Here is an 8,650-nt window from a genome sequence, read left to right as displayed (position 1 = left end):
TGGGGAGTCACAGAGCTGCGGGGCATAGAGATCCCTGGGGAGTCACAGAGCTGCGGGGCATAGAGATCCCTGGAGAGGCACAGAGCTGCAGGGCATAGAGATCCCTGGAGAGGCACAGAGCTGCAGGGCATAGAGATCCCTGGGGAGGCACAAAGATGTGGGGCACAGAGATCGCTCTGGACTCTCTTGCAGCAGCTCCTCTTCCGGGACAGGAGAGCGGGAGCACATTGGGCGCTAACCCCGCCCACCCCCGAAAACGTCATCATTCATGTGCATGCAGGCAGCGTTTTGTAATAAACGCTGCATGCCATGCACTTGGAGGTTAAAGGGCCTGCAGAATACGGCGGCCGCTCAAGCATTGCGGACTTCGGGGACCTGCCCGTGGTCCGCATGAAAAGGTTTCCCACCCCTGCCGAAAAGGCTAAGTCTAAAGTTGTGAGCTAATATTAATAGCCTGGGAAGCTCCATGGGATTGCACTTGCAAGAAAAACGCATGACACTTGCATTACACTCGTCCGACTTGGCAGGCATAACATCGGACCCATTTTAAAATCGCTAGTGTGACTCCAGCCTTTTTATGAGCAAAAAACTAACCGAGTTTCATCAGTGATTTTCATCACAGTTCGGTCAGAGTTTCATAAGTTTTTTCACTAATGAGATAAAAAAAAGTTTCTCCATCTTCTCCTATCTGTCTGTGAAATATGGACCGCACACAGACGGCATCAGAGCGTTGTCTGATTTTTTCACAGACCCATGGACTTTTATTGCCAGGTTTGATCTGATATTCAAATCAATATCGGACATGTCTCCACAGTTTTGCACAGATTATTCGGTCAGCAAAAAATCACTGAGAAGTGAACAGCAACACAGACTGTCACCGCTACAAATGCAATTGATGAAAAACATGGATAGCACTCGTAAGTGAAAAACCGATGCGTGATTGCGTGAATGAGCCCTTAGAGACCATCTAAAACAGAAAATCTGAAATTATGATCAAAAGGAATTACCTGACATAAGGAACCAGGCATCCAAACTACTGACTAGCAGTGACAAAGACAAACCACAGGATTAGACAATAAACCAATGGGTAACAGGAGCTGGGAACTACTGGTTTTAGGGACAGGACCACCAAACCAACGAGAGAGCAAGAGGATCAGGAGCAAGAACAGGAACAGCAGACACTAAGGAAGGGACAACCAAACCAGTGGTCACTGGGTACTGTGCTTCAAGATCAATGGCATCAATCCAAAAAGAGAAATAGTGTACCTGTCTTTTCTTAAAGAGTAAGAAAATGTTTACCACGTCCTGAAGCTCTCCGGATCGCTCGGAAGATCGCTCAGCTCACACACAGCATAGTATGGATGCTGTAGAAAGTCTATGGGCCTGACTCAGCAAAGCTTTTATTCCAGTATTTCGGCGTAACGGGCTTTCAAAAGTTACATAGTCTTGGCGCAACTAAAATTTTGCAACTTTTGGCCTTCTCACGCCATTTTCACGCAATCCACTTGTCAGAGCTGGGCCGTGGTGACCGCCACCCGTCAAATTCACGATGAGCGGCGGCATTCACTACTCCACAAATCTTACTACAGCAGGGACTGGAATAAGATTCATGGTGAGGCACTTACAGAGGTGTACGCCACTCGTCTGACGATGCAGGCACTTGAAGATACATGAATCAGGAATGTCTGACTCCAGCACACCTCCTCATCAAGACTGATATGAACAACGGTCTTGATGAATGGGGGGTTCTGACTTTCTATGGCATCCGCTGGGTGGACAAGCTGTGCCTTTCGGTCTTCTGTGTTAAGCATGTCTCAGTGATATTTTCAGCGATTGTTGAAGTTCCCTGGACACGCTCCCTTGATCTCCATGCAATTAAAGTGGCTGAAAAATATTAAAAAAAAATATATAAAAAAATATGTTAAATGTTTACGTACTTTAAAATCTTTTATCAGTCATATATAAATTACACATAATCAGTACAAGAACCACCCTGGGAATACTGTATCGGCCTGTAGATTAGACGTACATAAAGACTTGTGCAAATATAATGACAGAATGAAAAAAATCACATTTGTACGTGAGCTAGAGATAGCTACAATACCGGCTATTCACATGGTTAATAAGAGTATTAATATCAGTGTATGAGTCAGAGTTTACCTTGGCATTGTTTCTCCCTGCCCTGCTATATATAAATGTATAAACCAAAATTATACGTAGGAAATAAACACCTCTGAACACCTAGTTACGTGTGACGGATAGGCTTCCTCTGTTTGCAGCATGGCAGAGTGCACCGTTCAGGTCAGCGGCTCAACCATGCTGCTAGTCCGAAGCGTCAATCTTCAGGAGCACACCGTCCCCAGCAAGCGGCAGGCAGGGGAATGGTGTGCTTCTGAAGATTGATCTTGAGAAAAACTCCTTTAAACGAAAGAATATATAGATATTTAATGGCTTACACTCAACATAGCATTTCACAGCTCCCTTGACTCTCAGGTTAATGCTTACCGAGAAGATGGTATGTTCCTGAAGCGCTGTCTTAAAGAAGCCCTCCTCCTCCTATCCTCCCATCAAAGATTTTATCCTCTTAATACACTGCTCAAAAAAATAAAGGGAACCCTAAAATCCCACATCCTAGATATCACTGAATGAAATATTCCAGTTGTAAATCTTTATTCATTATATAGTGGAATGTGTTGAGACCAATAAAACCTAAAAATGATCAACGTAAATCACAACTAATATCCCACAGAGGTCCTGGAGTTGGAATGATGCTCAAAATCAAAGTGGAAAATGAAGTTACAGGCTGATCCAAATTCAGTGGAAATGCCTCAAGACAAGGAAATGATGCTCAGTATTGTATGTGGCCTCCACGTGCCTGTATGACCTCCCTACAACGCCTGGGCATGCTCCTGATGAGGCAGAGAATAGTCTCCTGAGGGATCTCCTCCCAGACCTGGACTAAAGCATCCGCCAACTCCTGGACAGTCTGTGGTGCAACGTGACGTTGGTGGATGGTGCGAGACATGATGTCCCACATGTGTTCAATCGGATTCAGTTCTGGGGAATGGGCTGGCCAGTCCATAGCTTCAATGCCTTCATCTTGCAGGAACTGCTGACACACTCCAACCACATGAGATCTGGCATTGTCCTGCATTAGGAGGAACCCAGGGCCAACCGCACCAGCATATGGTCTCAGAAGGGGTCTGAGGATCTCATCTCGGTACCTAAAGTCAGCCAGGCTACCTCTGGCGAGCACATGGAGGGCTGTGCGGCCCTCCAAAGAAATGCCACCCCACACAATTACTGACCCACTGCCAAACCGGTCATACTGAAGGATGCTGCAGGCAGCAGATCTCTCTCCACTGCGTCTCCAGACTCTGTTACGTTTGTCACATGTGCTCAGTGTGAACCTGCTTTCGTCTGTGAAGAGCACAGGGTGCCAGTGGCGAATTTGCCAATCCTGGTGTTCTGTGGCAAATGCCAAGCGTCCTGCACGGTGTTGGGCTGTGAGCACAACCCCCATCTGTGGACGTCGGGCACTCAGACCATCCTCATGGAGTCGGTTCCTAACCATTTGTGCAGACACATGTACATTTGTGGCCTGCTGGAGGTCATTTTGCAGGGCTCTGGCAGTGCTCCTCCTGTTCCTCCTTGCACGAAGGCTGAGGTAGCGGTCCTGCTACTGGGTTGTTGCCCTCCTATGGCCCCCTCCATGTCTCCTGGTGTACTGGCCTGTCTCCTGGTAGCTTCTCCAGCCTCTGGACACTACGCTGACAGACAGCAAACCTTCTTGCCACAGCTCGAATTCATGTGCCATCCTGGATGACCTGCACTACCTGAGCCACTTGTGTGGCTTGTAGAGTCCGTCTTATGCTACCACTCTGTGAAAGCACAAACAACATTCAACAGTGACCAAAACATCAGCCAGAAAGCATTGGTACTGAGATGTGGTCTGTGGTTCCCACCTGCAGAACCACTCCTTTATTGAGTGTGTCTTGATAATTGCCTATAATTTCCATCTGATATCTGATCTATTTGCACAACAGCATGTGAAATTGATTGTCAATCAGTGTTGCTTCCTAAGTGGACAGTTTGATTTAATAGAAGTTTGATTCACTTGGAGTTATATCCTGTTGTTTAAGTTTTCCCTTTATTTTTTTGAGCAGTGTATATTGCAGTCCTCATATTATATAGCACTGTGCACTTACAATTGCTCATTTTGCCTTTCTAGCCAGCTAATTCCTCTCTTTTCTCTGCTCTATGTAGAAACAGGAAGTCTCTTGTCCCTGCTTTTATCATTCCACTCTTTAAAGGGAACTTGTCACCCACAAAAATCGTAGATGAGCTAAGTCCACCAGCATCAGGAGCTTACCTACAGCATTCTGGAATGCTGTAGATAAGCCCCCTGATGTATCCTGAAAGATGAGAAAAAGAGGTTAGATTATACTCACCCAGGGGCGTTCCCGCTGCGGTGCGGGTCCGATGGGCGTCACGGTCTTCTCGTCTTCACGCTGCGGCTCTGGCGCAGGCGTACTTTGTCTACCCTGTTGAGGGCAACGCAAAGTACTGCAGTGCGAAGGCGCCGAGCCTCTCTGACCTTTCCCGGTACCTGCGCACTGCAGTACTTTGCTCTGCCCTCAACAGGGTCGACAGTGTACGCCTGCGCCGGAGCCGCAGCGTGCAGACCAGAAGAGGACATCATCGTAAGATGGGAGGCCCCGGACCAGACCGCTAAGCCCATCGGACCCGGACCGCATCGGGACCGCCCCTGGGTGAGTATAATATAACCTCTTTTTCTCATCTTTCAGGATACAACAGGGGCTTATCTACAGCATTACAAAATGCTGTAGATAAGCCCCTGATGCCGGTGGGCTTAGCTCACCTTTGATTTTGGGGGTGACAAGTTCCCTTTAACGTCTCATTCAGAAGTCTGTACACATCAGTCTGAGCTGGGACCGCAATGCACGGACTGGCCACAGCTCTCCTGACAGCCTCGTAGAAATACATAAACTGTTACACTTGGGTTGAAAGACCCTCGGCCAGTCCGTGTATTGCAGGCTGATCTGACTGATGTGCACAGACGTCTGAATGTGCTCTTAGATTTCTTGCAATCTCCTTTCTGACTGCTGACACTGTATGTGGGGATAAGCCTGTGTGACGCCCAGGAGACCGGGGTACCCAGCACCGGACCAATGGGGTCTGTCTCTTGAGGGAGATGTCACGGGTGGCTTGACCCGGTGCTGTGGCCTCAGGCAATGCACAGTGTAAGGGGTATCATGAGGGAACAGGCACTTACTTGATCAGCAGCAGGTTCTCTCAGCGGTGATGATCCTGATCCTGGATAGATAGCTATTGTCCAAATGAAAGACTGAGGCACTGAAACGTTTAAAGGGACTCTGTCACCTGAATTTGGCGGGACTGGTTTTGGGTCATATGGGCGGAGTTTTCGGGTGTTTGATTCACCCTTTCCTTACCCGCTGGCTGCATGCTGGCTGCAATATTGGATTGAAGTTCATTCTCTGTCCTCCATAGTACACGCCTGCACAAGGCAAGATTGCTTTGCGCAGGCGTGTACTATGGAGGACAGAGAATGAACTTCAATCCAATATTGTAGCCAGCATGCAGCCAGCGGGTAAGGAAAGGGTGAATCAAACACCCGAAAACTCCGCCCATATGACCCAAAACCAGTCCCGCCAAATTCAGGTGACAGGTTCCCTTTAACCAGTTTACTTCAACATAAAGGGATTTACAACCAGTCCTGTCACCGGAGTCTGTATGGGAACTCTGAGTTACTTTGACCCTGCCGGGGTCTTCGCCTCTTATTGTACGCAGTTTCTGTGTGGCCCTGCTGCTGTATGTGAACTGGCTGCCGGCCCAATCTGTCCCCTCCGGGTCCTGGTTCGACGGGCAACCCGAGTCCTTTTATCGGCTTACCCCCTCCAGGAGTACCGCTGAACTCTGTGTCTGTTGCTGCGTCCGGCCCTAGTGAAGCTGATATCACCTCACGTTTTTCCGGTTGCTGTATTATATATAATGAATACAGCCACGGATCCGGTATCCGTCTTTGCGCCTGTTCTGGGTAGTAATTAATGCTACCCGGTTCTCACAATGTCCTTTTTCTCTGTCCCTTTTCTCCTCAGGCCGGTGATTTGGGCCTGGAAACCGTCATAGGGCTGTTAGAAATTCAGCTGTATGACCTCTCACTTTCAGCTCCTTAGCCCAACTGCCAGTTCTTCTCTCAGACCAGAATGGATGAAGGGGAGTCTCTGGAGCTCCCCCTTCTGGCCGGAGGTGGTAGTGCAGTCTTGCTATTTTAGTGTTTGTATTTAGTGTCAGTAACTGTTTTTGTGGCAAATACCCCTAGGGGTGCCACATTCCCCCTTAGTTAAGAACAGTACTCCGGGACTGTGGGATGATAACATTTTGAAATAACAATTAATATGTACAGAGTCTTAAAAATGAAAAGTTACAAAAACCACTCAAGGAAACAAAAATAGAGTTATGTAAAAAGTCACTTCAAATAGCGTCCATTAATACAGTTCTATCCTTGAAGGTACTAGGAAAGGCACTGCACTTTGTGTCCAAGAATTTAGTTCCATTTTTCCAACGGAGTTACCAATATAAAGTCTAAAGAAAGTTCAAAAAGAGCAAAAAGCAAAGTTCAAAAAGCAGTCCTTCCGGAGCTTTGATTTAGTGCCTCCGGGCTGATAAAAAGTTCAAGAATATGCAATAAGTTCATACAGACAAGTCTCTGTAGGTACTGGGCTTAAACGTTGCAGAATGATAACAATGACTATAGTTTTATAGTTGGTAATCCGCACACCTGGCCGGTTATTGACCCTGGGTACTACGCTGTGATCTACGTAATAGCGGTGTCTCTTCATGTGGTGTACTACTGTCTACTGCGGATGTAGTATCTGCCCGCTCTGCTAAATATAATTCCACGACTATGGAGTTGGCAAGTCCACCGTGAATGGGATTACTCTGATCAGGAATCTGTTCTTCCTGGCCTGGAACCTCCCGTAGTACGGGGTCAGCCTCTTCCTGTCTTGGGACTTCTGGTATTGGGTTCGGTGTTGGGTAAAAGGCCACCATGGGAACCACTACTGCACCATGGTATGTTAGTAGGGTTTTGGGAAAGTCTCCTATACAGGTGTGATACATTTCCTCTTCTTTTTCCTTTACTGGTTGGACCCGCATGGGTTGAATAACTTCTGGTTCTGGCTGGACAACTTCTGGCTCTTTCAATGCTTCCGGACATAATTTAAGATTGTCTCTTGACACTAGTACAGATGTTAAGCCTCCGTTTTTGCTAATGAGACACATTTTAGGATTATCCATTCTTGTTGGTAAAACTGTGTAGGGTACGGCTTCCCACTGATTGTCTAGTTTATTGGTTCGACGATTTCTCTTGAGCACTTGGTCACCCGGTCTTAATGGGGTCGCTAGAGCATTCTGGTTGAAAGTTCGCTCTTGTCTTTCTCTAGTTTTCTGAAGGCTTCTTTCCACACTCTCTTGCACTTGGCGATACTGCTTTTGCCGTATGATATCCCAATTGGAGTCTTGAACTTCTGCGTCTGGTTTCAGAATTCCCATTTCTAGATCGATTGGTAATTGGCCGGGTCTTGCACGCATAAGGTAAGCTGGGGTGCAGTTGGTGGAGCTCACCGGGACATGATTATACAGATCCACCAAGTCAGGCAATTTCTCTGGCCATTGATTCCCTTCTGTCTCAGGTAAAGTCTTTAGTAGGTCTATTACAATATGGTTCATCTTCTCGCATAAGCCGTTTGTTTGTGGATGATAGGCCGTCGTCCGGATCTGTTTGCAACCATACATATTACAGAATTCTCTGAAGATCTCTGATTCAAAGGCTGTACCTTGGTCAGTGAGAACCTGTTCCGGATATCCATGGGGTCTACAAAAGTACGTTTGGAACGCTTTGGCTGCTGTTTTTGCTGTCAGATCTTTTACGGGTACTACTACCAAGAAGCGTGAATAATGGTCCACGATGGTCAAGGCATAGACATAGCCGGACCGGCTTGGTGTCAACTTAACGTGGTCTATGGCTACAAGTTCAAGTGGTTGTTTGGTGATAATGGGCTGCAGCGGTGCTCTTTGGTTCTTTTGATCGTTTCTTCTGAGGTTGCACGGGCCACAGTTTCTGCACCACTGTTCAATTGATTTTCTCATCCCGACCCAATAAAATCTTTCTCTTAGAAGTACTTCTAACTTTTTCCAACCAAAGTGACAAGCACCATTATGGTAAGCTTCGAGGACCATCTTGACATCTTGTTTAGGCACGATAATCTGCCAAACCAATTCATGTGTTTTTGGATTGGTGTACCTTCTACAGAGCTTCCCTTGATACAGGAACATTTTGCCTCTCTCTTTCCAGAGTTGATGCGTCTCTTCTGGGGCATCCTCATTAGGATATGCACTTTGCTCAGTTAACAGTTCCTTCACCAACTTCACAGCCGGATTGCTGTCTTGGGTGTCAGCCCATCTATGGTGTGCTAACGGATTAAAATTCACCTCTTGTTGTTTCTGATAGGTACTTGACTGATGATGTTTTGCCTTGGGATGATGGAAGGCTGGTAGTTCAATTTCTTCAAGCTCCCCCGTTTCTTCTTCTATATCTCTCAAGTGT

The sequence above is a fragment of the Ranitomeya imitator genome, chromosome 4, assembly GCF_032444005.1.
Source record: "Ranitomeya imitator isolate aRanImi1 chromosome 4, aRanImi1.pri, whole genome shotgun sequence".
Lineage (NCBI taxonomy): Eukaryota > Metazoa > Chordata > Amphibia > Anura > Dendrobatidae > Ranitomeya > Ranitomeya imitator.
The sequence above is the reverse complement of the archived record's forward strand: the minus strand, read 5'-3'. Positions refer to the sequence as shown.